Source organism: Heterocephalus glaber, unplaced genomic scaffold (genome assembly GCF_053883595.1).
Source record: "Heterocephalus glaber isolate CG9 unplaced genomic scaffold, H.glaber_assembly_v1.0 deba00001472, whole genome shotgun sequence".
NCBI classification, from domain to species: domain Eukaryota; kingdom Metazoa; phylum Chordata; class Mammalia; order Rodentia; family Bathyergidae; genus Heterocephalus; species Heterocephalus glaber.
This window is the reverse complement of record NW_028258315.1, coordinates 89,991,702-90,007,455: the sequence shown is the minus strand read 5'-3', so window position 1 is coordinate 90,007,455 and position 15,754 is coordinate 89,991,702. Positions and strand designations below refer to the sequence as shown.

At 42.5% G+C, this 15,754-nt stretch overlaps 1 protein-coding gene across 17 annotated transcripts in view; it reads left to right on the top strand.

Moving 5' to 3' along the window:
* Positions 1-15,754, top strand: part of Cacna2d3 (calcium voltage-gated channel auxiliary subunit alpha2delta 3) — a 1,090,211-nt gene that overhangs the window by 731,984 nt on the left and 342,473 nt on the right. The window lies entirely within an intron of this gene.

The following is a 15,754-nucleotide window of genomic DNA, read 5'->3' as shown; positions in this document are numbered from 1 at the left end:
GCATGGTGGCTGGTACAAGTAAATACTCAATAGACGTCAGCTCTGATAATGATGACAATAATGGCACTGTCACCTTGGGAACTTGTAACCCAGAGACCTAGAAGGGATGATGTGTAAATTTAACCTCACAGCCAACTTCCGCTGAGGGGTGATTGATTGAGCAAGATTGTGAGACTGTGTGTGGGCTCAGTGAGAGCCATGGAGTCTGCGAGGATACCTGCCTTTGCAGATAGAACCTGGGGTTATGGCACATGAGCTTGCCATCTCTTTTGCGTTTTCCTTCTCTCCTAAATGGGTGCATAATCCAGGAGAAGTCTACCTGTTTTTGAATCTATTTTTAAAAATTCATAGCATGGGGAAGATGGGCCAAGTTCCATTTTCTTGGAAGTGTTTAGTTGAATGTCAGGAGATACTAGTGTGGATATAGATTTTGGAAATGCCATGTATAACTTAACAAGGTAAGACAGTGCCTTTATTAATGGGCTTCTTGGCCCTTTTGATATGATTGAAAACTCTAACAGGGTAATATGTCAATTACCTGTTGTTTTTCAAGTCAAAACTTGTGAGACTGACTTTGACAAATTAGATAATTCCTGAGGTCCATTTTTCTGCTGCATATGTTCAAAATCTGTGAGCCTTGAAAGCTCAGATAATTTAATGAATGCCCCTTCCAACCGTGAACTTTTTTTGTCTTATTAAAAATGAAACTCCTTCTTAGAGATTGCACTTAAATGATGATGATTCTTTGTTTGGAACAACTCTGAACACAAAGACAGTATTTGGTATAACACTAATCCTTAACATTTGTAATGAACCTTTCATTTCTAATATCAGCTTCAATGGCAAATCAAAGGAGTAGCTCAAAAGCTTCTTCCTTGCTCTCTGACCTTCCTCTTTGGACTGGTCCACACTGAGGCCCTGCAAGATGAAGGTCCTCCCCTCTGCCTCTCCACCTTGGACTCCTGCTGCCCTCAAAGCTGCTTGAGAGGCAGAGGAAAGCCCTGGCTTGTCTTCCCACTTACCCAGCATGCACCAGTGTCTTCTGGGGCAAGTGAGGAAAAACGAGGGAAGCAGCCAGGATGGCACTGGAAATGTAAAGGTTTGTGCTGGTTTCTCCCTTGTTACAAAGAGATAGCTTTTCACCTTGTGAGACACTTGTCAGTGGTCACCCCTGAAGATTGTTGAAACAATTGTTTGGTAGTAATGATGTACTTCTATGACTTTGGTAGTTGCAGCATGCTTGAAATATGGATATCCTCTATAGTCTTCTATTTCGCATGATACCATGGAGTATTTTTTCCAGAGGCATCTCATGGAGCATCTGGCCCATGCATTCGTTCACTCATTTTTCATCAGTGAGGGAGTTAAAAGAGAGAAGGTAGGCTTGAAAATAAGAGAGAAGGGAAAGGAGGATAGAGGTTTGAGGACAGAGATATAATTGTTGTCTCAGGAAATTTGGGCAGAGAATTGACCAAGGAAAAGTAGGATGCCATGCAATGGGGGGAAAACACTTGGAACTTTCAGTTGTGAATTTGAGGTGGGACTGGTTGATGCAGTTAATGTGTTTTTCTCCAAATATAGCTGCTAGGCTGCAGGTACGGAGGAAATGGAAGGTTGAGTCAAATTAGCATTGGGGTTGAAGTTAGATGGAAGGAGAGTTAATAGATTTGGGAATGGATTGAAAGGGAATTAGCCTTGGAACTTGAGGCAGGTCAGGAAAGAATGAGGCTAAGAAAGAGGCATTGGATGGTAGAGGATCCACTGTTTTGAGGTTTTAATGGAGGGAAACGAGCTGGTGGCCTGATTGTTGAGTTTAGAAAAATCAAGATTGTGGAGGGAACTCATTATTGACAATGACAAAAATATAAGCAATAAGTACAGAAGAAGATGGATGAACTGGGCCAGGGGACATTATTACTGGGAGGGAAGGTATTAAGGAACTCAGAAGCCAGGCTACTGATGTCACCAGGAATGTCAGGAAAACAATGGGGGGAGAAGCAGTGAGCCCAATGCGAAAGTATTCACGAGTGATCAGAAGCTCAGGAGATGGCTGGGACAAGAGGCCCCCTGGGTGATCTAGTCACAGGAAGTGCACCAAAGGGTATGAATAGTTCATAAAGAGAAAGGGGACATTTTTTGATTTGGCAACAAATAGCCGGAGAGATGTTTCACTGATCTTCCAGTCTTTGTAGTACTCAAGGTGTTGGAGGTGAAGAGCTATCACTTACTAGAAATGGAGGAGGCAGAGTTCTTAAGGAACTGAAGGTAAAGAAAATGTTAAAAGAAGAGGTTGAGGATAAGGTAGATTTTTCTGATGCTGGGCCAGGGGTTGCAGAAGGCACCGGCTAGGAGTTTGGGGCAACTGAGAGGTGTACAGCTGGCCAGAGCAATGGATGGACAAAGGAAGCCACGTAGGGTTAGGGTCTGGTTCCTGGTGATGGTGCAGAACGGTGCTGAACGGTTCTCACAGCCCAAGACGAAAGGAGGCGTCAGTTCTCTCTCGAGTCTCTTTTCGAAGTATCTGGCTTAGGTAGTGGGCAAGGGTGAGGCTGGGACTCTGGGTCTCTGTAAATTCTGCCTGGTACAGTGCTGAGATGAAGGGGAGGGTCCAGGTCATCATGTTGTCGCTTCCTGGAAGTACCACTCACATGGCAGTCCAAGTGCACCCCTGTAGTTGAGCAAATCCATGTCCTGCTTGAGAGAAATAAGTACAAAGTCTCAGCACTCAAGGACGTTGGGGAGATGTTGTTTTAGTGTCCTCTGATGCGTGACAAAATAAAGACTCAGAGCCCCACCGCAAGCATACCCGTCTAGCTTTGTTTATCTCTCGGTTTCCCAAACCTGACCTCTGGCCTTCATACCTCCCCTCCTGATGACTGTCTTGTGCCATACTTCAGCCACTTTCTCCTGTGGGAGCTCATGGACTTGGAATAATTTTTTTCTTCGATAGAACTCAGCTGATACTGTGCAGAGGTGGCCTTCTCTGGAACGTGCTTCTGGAAGTTGTGGGTTTCAATCCCAGTGGGACCACCAGCGGCTATCCCTTGTCTCCCTGCTCCTCCAGTGCCTCATCTTTAGTGACACTGGCCATGTACATAGTTTTGGGAGTACGCGTTAACATATGTGAAACCTGATATGATGCTTGGCCTGTAGCAGGTTCCTTTCCAGTAGTTTCTTGGATATCTAACATTGAAACTAGAGCTGAGTAAAGAAGTAGTAAATGGGGATTTGAAATGTGGATGCATTGGTTTCACTGCCAGCTGCGATTGGACTTGATCTGGCGTCTCTCCTAGCACTTAGCACAGTGCCTGCGTGTGATAGGATCCTGATAGACCCTGAATGTTTGGGTACTGCTGGGTTACTTAGAACATATATTGTGGGGTGATGTTTAGGGCTGTGTGCTTGGGCACTACGTGCTGAGCTATTTTTAGGATCAAAGGGATTAGGTTGAAGATCTAGACAGGTGGAACCTGGAAAAACTCTCTTCTGCCGCATCCTGTTCTCTAGGACATCAAGACTGCCCTTCCCAGGGGCTTGCAGGAATCCCAGTAAGCAGAGAGCCAACCTGCTTTCTCCAAGGAGTAGTGCTGATGTTATTAGCCGAGGAGGGTCAGCGGAGTGCTGCCAGCTGCCTGCCAAGCAGGAGGGGAGAGTGGATTCATTAAATACGAAAATAAACTTCAGTTGACATTGCTCTTGCAGGTAAAGGGAAGATAGGGCTAAGGACAGGGCTAAGGATTTTGAGGCCATTTTCCTTGCATTTAACTTTGACCCCTCAAATGATTGAGGTAAAGTAATTTTGCGGGCACCAGGTTGGGAGTCAGACAAGTCTATTGCTTTAGTTCTGGTTCAGCACATTTAGGAAACTGGTAATTAACTAGAGCATTTTTCTGTCTCTCTTTCATCTCAAAATATGTGTGATATTTGAGAATCATAAAAATCATAAAGAATCATAAAGATATATATATATATCTCCCCAGTTAAGTAAATAAATGTTCCAGGAATAAAACTTACCTGATCTACCTCATATACTTTCTCTTTTCTTTTCTTGTGACCCCTAGTATACAACATTACACCCTAAACCGAATGTCGGGTTGTAATGTTGGGTGTTCTGGAATGGGAAACAGTGACTGTACTTGTCACCATGAGCTTTATGGCCACTTAACTAGAAAGTAAATTCAGCTGGCTCACTTTATGCAAGGGAGCCTAATTTTGATAGTTCTATAGGTAGGAGGGGGAAGCAAAGGAAAGCCAGACATGAGCATATGTGATACCTTCCAAGCTTTCTTATTTTTTCGTGGCTTGTAAATGACGAAACTGAGTTGAGATTGGAACTGAGGAAAAAACACGGTCATCACCTGAGCTTAAAAATAGAGCAATGCTTTTCTCTCCAAAAACTTAGCCTCTACTTCAAGACAAACTCTCCTCAAAAAAGCTTTGGGGTTCAACATACCATCAAAAGTAATGTGGTAATTGTGGGTTTTGTAGAGTAAGTACTGTATGCAAAAATTCAATTAATAGATTTAAAAAATTAAAGTCATGATATTTGAAGAGTTAAAATCCTTTGAGACCAAAACATGTTCCTTTTTACTCTTCTATGCCAGGAATATGTTATAAATTGTGTTTATTGTTATGAAATATTACTATTTTTACTTTAGTCTGTTCGTTGCTTGGGTAGGAAAAATGTCAAATTTTTGAACTAAAGAGAATATTGGAATCATGTTGTAGTGGCCACAGGAGTAGAGTTTGATTGACAAAGCTATGGGAGGAGGAAGAGAAGAGAGAGGAATTTTAATTTTAAAAATAGATGCTCATAAAAGACAGAAAGGGGGATGAGCCGTGGTACTTAGAAGTGAAAGCTGAGCCTCCTTTAGTGTCCTGAGTGATAAATTTGTGATGACAAAGAGTAATGGAGCAAGAGGTGAACAATTCATAGGACGAAGATGCTAATATTTTTTAAAAGGCACAGTGAGTAGATGGAGTTAGTTGTAGATGGATCTTGTTTGTGAAGACTTTTGTTGAATGTAAGGTTTAGATTCTGAGGGCTCTGAAAAAAAGTTCTAGGCGCTTAAATCCCAGGCAGGAGACCCTGAACAAACCCTAGTGTATTTCAGATAAGTCATTCTGATTTAGTGAGAGGTTTCCCAAGTGGAAGTGGTCTGCCTATGGCAAGAGATCAGAGGTCCTCCAAGATGTGGTAACTGTGATTTCAGGTTTGCTCTCTAGGTAAAAGAAAGTGACCAGAAGAGAGAGTGTGAATTGAACAACTCAAGAGAAAGGGAATTTTACCAGGGAAGATTAATCCTGGAATTCTAGTCATACGAAAAAGAAAAGAGCAAAATAAAAAGTAGATGATCAACCAAAAAAAAAAAAAAAAGTAGATGATCAAGTTAATTAACTGTATAAATGTTTATTTGTTCAGTAAAATGTGGTTTTTTTCAGGCTTAAGAAATATAAATGGTAATGATTACTGTACTCTACAAAGAACTGAAGGCAAAAATATGATCAGCTGTGATCAGATAGGAACCATATACAATGGTCATATAGGAACGGGCTGTACTAGAATCACCAGGAATCTTCTTCTCTGTAACATAAGTTTCCAAAATTCAGAAATAAGTATCTTCTCGTATAGTGGCACAAGGAATGATCTAGAAGCTGGAGAACAAGGTTCAAGGCTGAACTTTCAGGCTGACAGCCCCTCTCATGTTTTGTGAGAATCATACTCCTCTCCTCCTGGGGTCCCCTTCCTCTGGGGTCCCATTAGTCCCTTTCCTATGGCTCCTGAAGGCTTCATTCGGGAAGGGGAGGGGTCACAAGGCTTTTGAATTGCTGAAGTAACACAGCAAGGTAATGAGACTTTGAAGGCTGTCAAGACTCTCCTGTTCTCCTGTATTCTTGGGTACTACTATGGACAAAAAGGCTGCCTTCCTTCCCAAGTCTACTCAAGTCTCCTCTTTCTTATTCTGCCTTAGACAGCTGCCAGGGAGAGAGAATGAAGGAATAGGAAAAACTTCAGGAACTATGAAGCAGACTGTGTTAGTTACTTTTCTCTCATTGCTAAGACAAAATATCTGACAGCCAAAGTTAAAGAGGTAGAGGTTTATTTGGCTTATAGTTTGTGGAGGTTTCAGTCCATAGTTGGCTGGCTCCAAGACATAGTGGCACATGGCAGAGGGGCATCGCAGAGGAGAAAAGCAGTTCATTGCACACAGAAGACAGAAAAATCAGCAACGGACCTTAACAGTATCTTGCTGCCCCTTTTACCTTCTCCAGGCTACTTAGGGCAGGCAGCACTCACACCCTTAGTCCTAATGCCCTTGAGCCTGGCATTGCACCATGAATCAATTCCAGCGTCACACACACACCCTAGATCCAGGCACCTCTGACCAAGCCCCACCTATGACTGCATGAGGCTTTGGGGGGACAACCGGACACAGACTGAGGATTCCGAATTCCAGAAGAGGAGCCCCTCTGTGCGCACCCATTCCAGAGAGAGTGGAGTGGCAAGGGTCCCTGCCATCAGGTTGCTTGTGGTTTCCCAAAATGTGGTGGGATCCATGGCCTTGCTCATTGCATACTCCCTGCCTAGGATGACCCCTTGTTACTCTGTCAAACTTCAATTTATCCTCCAAGACCCTACTGAGAAATGCCTGTCTCTGACAGTTGTACCTTAGGAAATGGTTTCAGAAATCCACACACAACATTTTTTGAAAGTGCTTCATAGTGGATTCAAGGTCAACAAAACGTATAAGCAGATCAGCATTCAGCCAGAGAATGGAGTACAATGGAGAAACCATCTTGTATTTTTAAATAAAATGACAGACCTACTGTAAATATTTCTGTAGTAAATACCTTTTTGGCGATTGTCAAACTTGCTAGTTAATTCAAATACTGAAATTTTTAAACGCAGAATCCAGTCTCTTACTGCCTGTCTGACCCTGAACCACTGTTAGAGAGCTGAGTGATTTTTTATTGTTGTTGCTGTTAGTTTAATTTCAAAAACCTGTACTTTATAAAAACTACTCTTCATCTTTCATAAATGAACAAAAGCTAATTTCTTCACTCAAAGAACTTTTGTAAAAGTGTGTTGTAGGGAATGACTGAGAGAAGTTTGAATTTGACAATACCTCCAAATTCATTTAGAGGCTAAAAAACCGTTTACTAGAAAAAAGGAAATTGCTGGCCGTGCCCCCGGCCCACAGGGTAGATACTTCCAGCGATACCCACTAATAATTGTGAAAAGGAGAAGCCGATAATCTTGCCCAGCTCAGTGTTGCCTTTTTATTGTAAGGGTTTTTTGTTCTGTTGGCTGTACAGATGTTTTTAATTTTTCTGGGTGTGTTTATACGTTTGCAAGTTTTTGAGACTATGCTGATGAATGGAGTTTTTATTGAATTTGTATGTAGCTCTCAGATAGTAAAATCTGCATAAGCTTCTTAACTTGCCCTTATCCCCAGCCTTGGTCTTGTCAAAGGAAACTTACTGTACTTGTTAGTATCTTCAGGTTTCCCTGGCCTGTGCCTCCTGTACTACTGTGTTTAAAATATTTCAAAAAAGAGAAATGGCCTTTCTGAACTTAGTGCAAGATGTTCCATGCACTACCGAGGGTAATTTCCAGAGTAAGACTGACCCAGGGGAGGTGTTGCTTCACTAGCAATCCCACTATGTCATCATCTACAAAGATGAATGTACACTTTTAAATTGTATTTAGGACCTTTAGAAGCTTGGGAGATTTTTTTTTTTTGAGTTACAGCTATTTGGTTAAGTTTTGAAAATGGAGTTATAATCAATAGAGGACAGAAATGAGAGCGCCCTTCTGCTGGCCAGTTGCTTCCCAAGTGTGTGCAGCATTCACTCTCATGTGCCAAGGGCCAGACCAGGCCTGGGTAGTGGGGCTGAGGATGGATCCAGATTCCTTGATCCATGGAATATAGTTGGTAACTGTGAGAGCTCTGTGGTCAGATAGAGAACAGATCTTTTTTGTTTGGCTATTGTCTAATGGCTTGTATTTCTACAATCTTACAGCTGTATGGAGTTCCTATTTTTATTTTTTACTTTTTTGTATGTGTGCATCTCTCCATATTCCCCTTACCCCAACCCTTCCCACTAATTTCCTACTTGGGGGTGTTAAATATGTGTAATAATGTGTATAATGCATTTAGGGTTGAAGAGCTACTGAGAGTGAAAGGGAGGAAAATAGAAAAGCTCCAACTTGTGACCAATTGTTAAGTCTATGACATCATGCCATCATGTCTGTAGGTAGAAAGGATGGTTAAAATACTACAGAGAGGCCAAAGTGATGGCATATACAAGAAGCAGATGGCTGGAGCAATGAGAGAAGCGCATTAACAGTTAAATGTCTTTATGCTGCAAGTCTTACTTGGTGAGTATCTTGGAGTCAGAGAAGTAGGTGGCTTACTCAAGAGCTAATCTGTAGAGAACATGGAATTTGAATCCATGCTGGCATGATTGCTAAGTGTTGTGTATCTACCGTATTGTGCTGCTTCTGCTGTCTCATTTATACAAAAAAACTAAAACACCAAACACACCACGGGACCCTAATAACGTTATCATAACAGAGGAAAATATCTAAATACAAATATGAGAAGGAAATGGAGAAACATAGTCCTATGTGGACTTAAAGTTATTCTGCATGTTTTATATTGTTAGAACATTGGTAATGAAATCAGTAAGACAACAGAATTAAGAATTATGAACCCTGTGCTCTAAGAATGGCCTTTCGGCATACACTTTTTCATAAATGAGTCTTGAGAACCTAAAATGAAGATTTAATCTTCTTCTCACAAGGTCATCAATAGTGATCCAAGCAGCTGGCTGGGACCAAGCCCTGCATGAGGAGAAGTGGAGGCTACATGTGTTCTTACCAGCGCACAAGCCACTGCTTTCCCCGAAGCTGGATCAGCCCTGATGACATCTGCAAAACAGAGCTATTAATTTTAGCTTCTGAGTTGATTAAATTATATGACAAAAATGCATTGGAAATAATGAAAAGCAGAAACTGGATTCTGGTTATCTCGTAAAGGCACCTAGATAAAGGTTCTTATAAAGAAACTAATCTAGCTTTTGTCTCCTTGTCTTCTTCATTCACACTCCCTCCACACGATTCTCACTGACAGGAAGAGAGCAAATCAAGAGAGAGCAAGTCAAACTCATTTCTGAAATGGAACACTGAACATCACAGGACTCCTGGGCTTTATCTGTGCCACCTTCCTTGTCCAGCTTCAGTTTCCTGGGAAAGAACTGGTGTGAGGTCGCATCTCTCAGGCTAGAGCCCTGCGCCCTGTGGTCCCTGGCTAAGCAATCTGGAGCAGCCTCTCTCTGTAGACCAGCTTGATAAGCCCTGAAATAAAGACACAAGGCAGATGCACAGACACAAACCTTCCACGTAGCCTGGAACAGTGTGGAACCGTTACAAGTGTGTTAGGGGCCAGCACACCCTATTTGCATCCAGGCTATGTTGCTTATTGGCCCCAGAGTTCTGCAGACAGACTCTGCAGGAGCAGTGTCTCTGCTATAAAATGGAAATTACCAGTGCTTGTGTCAAAGACAGTGAGCTTTAAAATCACGCACACAGCACACTCAGTGTGGTGCTTGTGCCATGGTAAGTTGTCCTTTTATGTCTGCTGCCTCTTTTCCTCTTCATCCAAGTTTATGACCAGCACCACCAGCACTATTAATTTCCTAGGGCTGCCTTAAAAAAGTTCTACTGGCTCGGTGCCCTAAAGCAACAGCATTTATTCTCTCCCAGTCATGAAGGCTGGATAGTGAAATCTAAGCCTCAGCAGGGCTGCCCTGTCTCTGACAGCTCCAGAGAACTGGCTTCAGGCCTCACTGCCACCTTCCAGTGATTTCCAGCCATCCTTGGTGCCGCTTGGCTTGTGGCAACACAACTGCAGCTCTTTCTCATGGCTGTCCTCTTCCTGGAGTCTGTCCACAACTTCTGTTTTCTTATAAGGCAGCAGTCATTGGGTTAGGGCCGGTCTAATACAATATGTCTTCACCTTCACTTGATTACATCTGACAAAGACCTACTTCTTACTAAAGTCACATTCACAGATCCTGCGAGTTCGGACTTCAACATGGTTTTTGAGAAATAATAAGCACTGTCTTTGTTTTACATGAGAGAGAACCTTGACCTCATCCTGGGTCAGGCACATCATGGCCTGCTTTGCCAGCTGCTGTATCTTCTCCCCACCCCTCCATGAATGTTGCAAAAAGTGCTCACATTTGCTTAGTGATCACTGCACTGGATTTGTTCTATCTTGTTTTCCCGCAGTGCATTTGTGGTTTGAATGAACCTTGTAGAGACCTGATCAGTTGGCAAGAGGTACTCTTACCCTGCTTATTTCCTGTTAGGCCCAGGAGACAGCCTACAAAATTGAAAAGCGTTAATAAATGTCTGTCACGTTCAGAGAACAATTCCCCTGTGTTGAAATGCTCTGAGATGATCACAGAATGGTGAGAGAAGAGAGAGTCCGTTGTGATGTGGGCTGGTATGAGTCTTGGTGGATAAGCACAGAGCTGCAAAGCTGCTTCACCCTTGAGTTCCTCCTATTTGCTTGATGCACACACCCCACTGCTCAGAGTGCAGGAGTCTGCAGAGACATCTGTTTACCTTCAAATTCAGCAAGACTTGAAAATTCTGACTTTGATTAACTTTCACCTTACAATCTATCAATGCCTGCGTGTGCATCTTGGCAGCTGAGCCAAATGTAGAAAATGACAGGTTCCAGAGAACAAAGGAGTGTGGGGTGTGTCTCTGAGGCCCACTCAGCACCTGGAAGTGCAGAGGGATGAACTTGTGAGGCTAGAAGGTCATGAACTGACTGAAAAATGAGAAGGAAGAAAAACAACCCAGAAAAGGAAGAAAAAGAAAAAGAATAAAAGGAAATCCTTTGAACTGAATGAATGAATCATAGATCCTCAAAATTTTTCTGCAGAGTGTCAGATAGTAAACGTTTCAGGCTTTAAAAACCATTCCAGTCTCTGTCTCAGCTACTCAGCTCTACTATGGTAGTGTGACAGCAGCTACAGACAGTGTGTAAACAAGCAGGCATGGCATTGTTCCAATAAAGCTTTATTTGTGGAGACAATGGGCCAGTTTTGGCTCCTGAGCCCTAGTCCCCCAACCCCTGGAACGAATTAGTCAGTCTGATTATTTTCCCTCTTACTACCTTTTTCTACAAGCTGAATAGTATCATAATTAAGGGCCAGCTTCTGGAGAAAGAGTGCCTGGTTTCAGATCCTGCTGCCACTATGGACTAGCACTATAACCTTAACCTCTACTTTCTCATCTGGGAAATTGAGATCATACATAGCAAGTGCTTAGCATGGGGCTGATTCAGTGTCATTTATAGTAGCAGTTGGTAGTTAGCTATTACTGTAGACGATTGCAGAAAGACTTCTTGTTTATGGAGGCCACCCCTGGTCGTTTTGTGTTTTGTGATCATTTTCAGTTGCTGCCATGTGATTCCTGCCTGCTCTGTCTCTTCAAATGACAATCATTAGTCTCTTCTGTGCTTCCAAAGTATAATTATTATACATGTTCCTCCTCATAGACTGTGGTGTGCTAGAGGACAAGGACTGTCCTGTGTCTCTGTACCCCATTCCAGCACCTGTGTCAAACAGTAATCAGCAAGGCTTGCTCAGTTGCCCACATAGTATGAAAAAGCTTTATACTGTGGTGTTTTGAATGATCCTGTCACTCACACAAGATTGTAGTCATTCAAGTCACAAAATAGAGTAATCTCTCTACCTAGCTAAGCCAGGTGTTACAGCTGTGTCTAGATGTCCCCCCAAAGCCTTATGTGGTCATAGGTGGGGCTTCTCAGAGGTGGCTAGATCTAGAATGTATGATGCTGGGATCAAGGGTGTATGCTTACTAAATTAGTTCACTGATTGGTTTGGCATAGTTCTGGGAGTGAATAATGGGAAGCCCTCCCTGGGGATGAGTGCTACCCCCCATAAGAGTGGGTAGCCTGGATAGACTATAAGGGACAGAAAGAGGGGTGCTATTGTCACTGCTTGTGGCCTGCTGCTTGTCACTTGCTACTTAACTGCTTTGCTGCCTTCTGCCTGCCATGAACTGTGATGCCTGTCTGCCATGCCACCCGTGGCTTGGAGCCAGCTGATCATGGACTGAAACTTCTACAAACTGTGAGCTACAATAAACCTTACCTCCTTTAACTTGGGGTGTTGGGTATTTTGTCTCAGCAATGAAAGAAAAGTAACCAAGACACCAAAGTTTTCTAAAATATAACCTATGGGACAAATCTGGCCACACAGCTGTTCTTGTCAATAAAGTTTTCCTGGAACACAGTCACACTTGTTCATTTGAATATTGTGTATGGCTGCTTTCTGAGTGGCTGTTGAGTAATTGTGACAGAGCTCAGATGGCCCACAAAGCCTAAACTATTTGCTGAAAAGGTTGGCTGACCCCCAGGCTAAACCCTTCAGCACTATTCTGACAAACACTTAGCATTAAACTGCAGGTAGTTTAGATTGTGTGCAGGGAAGATATAAAATTGTCAGCCTATCTCAGCATTCACGGTCAAATGTTAAACTAATAATTAAGACTAAATCTCAAGCCAACAGGAGATAGAGGAAAATTTCAATTACTGGATCTAAGTTTTAAATATCTTTCCAATTTTTATTTCACTGGGTTTCAGACTAAAATTTAAGCTTTTAGCACATGGCTGTAGTCCCCAAACAGTGCTCCCAGGCACCCTGGGGTGTGACCGGAATGTCGTTATCTTTGTAAAGATTTATTTATTTTTTTTGTAGTTGCTGTGATTTTAAAAAGCAAGTATCATGTGAAAATCAATGTGGAACATGAATGAGGGTTGCTGTCCAGTCTGATTTCAAGGCTTAAGAACTTGTACCAGGTCCACCAGGTGTAAATAGGGTTAAGAATAACATAAAATATGATTTTGTCAAATACCTCTTAAGTTGTTAGGACACAGCTACCTGATAAAAGGAGATGTTACATACTTCTTTCGGCTTTAATTCATTTGAATCAAGAAAGTGCTAGAAGCTCTAGTCCTTGTATTTAGCCAGTCTGAGTGCCAAGAAGCACATATTCTGATATTCAAATGGAAATTTTCTTTTTCTTGGGAGAAACAATTCTAGGGTTTTGGTGTTTTGTTTTGTTTTTGTACCGGAGATCGAACTCAGGATGTTGTGCTTGCGAGGAAGGCGGCAGAACCACTGAGCTAAATCCCCAGCCCTCCAGGTTTTTTTTTTTTTTAACAAAGTAAAAAATCTGTTAGATACAAAGGAAAACAAGAAATTGATCATCTTCAACCTAAGTGGTTGATATGCCCAGATGTTTTAGAATTGAGTGTCTAAACCAAAAATGTCACCTGGGTTCAGCTGCCTCAGGAAATGCTTGAGCAGAGGCAACACTGAAAAGAGAGTGCTTGTGCTTGTAGGAATTGCTGTAGGAATCATTTTGACAAAATAACTTGGGTTCCTAAACCTTTGTGACTCATACCTGGCTGAGTTTGATTATCACATTTTTGGCAGTGCTTTGAAAATGGCTCTTCCTGAGAAATCACCCTGGTGTTAGACACAGGTGATCACTAGAGAAATTTATTGCTGAGAAAGACTCCACTGTGCATAGAGCCCGCTCCATCACGCTTTGTCTTGACACCTTGGTCAAGAGACTTTTTTTTTAACCGTAAGAAAAATTCTGTGCATCTGTTTGTCTTTGCGTTACCGTTAACCAGAATGTTCTCACTCGATAATGTGCATTGATTTGCTTCTCCTAGTTTTATCTTTGATTTTGTGTAAGCAACATCATGTCTCATATTTTATTCAAAACCCTTTAAAACAGAAGAATAGGATTACCAGGTAAACCTTTAATTACTGAGAAATGTGCCTTTGTCCCCAAGAACTTGGAGTTTCTATTCCTTCCTTTGTATTAATTGATCAGATCTTCATTATGAAATATTTGTGTGTTCCAAATTACCTGCTGATGTTAGCTGAACTAGAAACCATTTGTATCCATAAAAAGCACAAATTTATTTCCTTCTTTTATCCCCGTTTTCCATATTCAATTTTTTATTGGTTACTTTTTTCACTTTCTTCTTTCCTTCTGCCTTCTTTCCTATGTATTCCATGGTGTGCCAGGAAGCAGGGGGAGAAAGGCAGCTGTCACGAGCCCCACTCTGGATTCAGTGAGGTTTGCATTTGTATCTGTTTCCTGGTACTTGGCTAAGCGCCTTGTACTTCTCTGAACTTCAGTTTGACAGAAAAATAGGCTCTAAAGCTGGTTGTAAAGACTGAATGAGTTAATATGCAGAAAGAGCTTGACATCGTTCCTGACACACAGAAGAGCTTGTGCTGCCGTTGTTAATGGCAGTGGCCACTGGGGAATCTAGCAATTGACGTGCAGTCTTCCCTTATTCCCATAGCAGCAGCTATGACACGGTCGGTTTCTCCCCCTCTTGGAGGAATTTTCTTCAGTTGGCTGCCAGGGTACCCAGATCTCCTGGTTTTACCTCTCTTACCAGCTTCTTTTCAGTTTCGCTTTCTGATTCCTTCTTATTTTGTTGCCCTTAAATGTTCCACATGCAGTGCTGGAATATTCCTCCTCCACCTCCACTCTCTCCCTCACACGGTGATCTGATCCAGGCTCATTTTGTCCATTTCTTCTACACGCTGAGTTGACACCTCCCAAGTCTATCTGTATCTCCGGGATAGATCTCGTCCCTGAGGTTTGCAGTGGTCCACCCCATGCTCCTCACATCCCCACCTGAAGGGCATCTCAGACCTCTCCTGTCCAAAGCTCAGCTCTCACCTCCCTCCCTAACCTGCTCTCCTCGCTGACCTCCCTGTTCTGTGTGATGGTAGTGCCGTCTGTCTGGGTGCACAGGTCAGAAGCTTGGCATCGTATGTGAGGCCTCTTCTGTCTCTCAGACCTTGTCCATCAATCTTTAAATCCCGTGGGCTCCACTTTCAGATGTAGCGACCTGACACACACACACTGCCTCCACTGCCACCAGCAGGGCTATTCCAGCCATCTCTAACCTGTCTCCCCAACACTGCCCCCTTAAGCTGTTCTCAATCCAACAGCCCGAGTGATTCTTTTAAAGTGTCTATCAGTTCCTGTTTCTTCTCTGCCTGTAATCATGTGGCAGCTCCCATTGCCTTATAATAGAAGCTAATTCCTTATTTTAAAAAACAGCCCTCATCTCTGTTTGTCCTGCTCTGCCCACCTACATATTATCTCTGATTTCTTCTCCTGTCATTTCCTCTTTCATTCATGTGTTTTCACCCTGACCACTTTAGCACTCTTTTTACCAATCCGTGCACTCTCCTGCTCCAGGACCTTTGCCCTGGTTGTGCTCGCTTCCTAGGATACTTTCCTCTCGGATGTCTGCACACTAAACTTTCTCACTTCCCTTCAGTTTTCACCTAGATGTCACTTTCTCCATAAAGCCTAGCTGACCACCTATTTAAAATTGCATTTCCTTTCTGACTATGTTTGGGAAACTCTCAGTACCTCTTAATTTGCATCAATTATACCTATCTACAGTATGTTTACCTATTCCTTTCTCAGATGCTACACCCTTTCCACGTATTTGTATTGTTTATTGTTTGGTCTGCTCTGGGAGAGCAGTGCAGGGATGGAGCTTTGCATCTTATTTGGTATGAATTTTAAGTGCTCTTAGCATGGCCTAGCACACAGTTCAGTAAGTATCTGTTGAGGAAATTCTCATCATCATCAGGA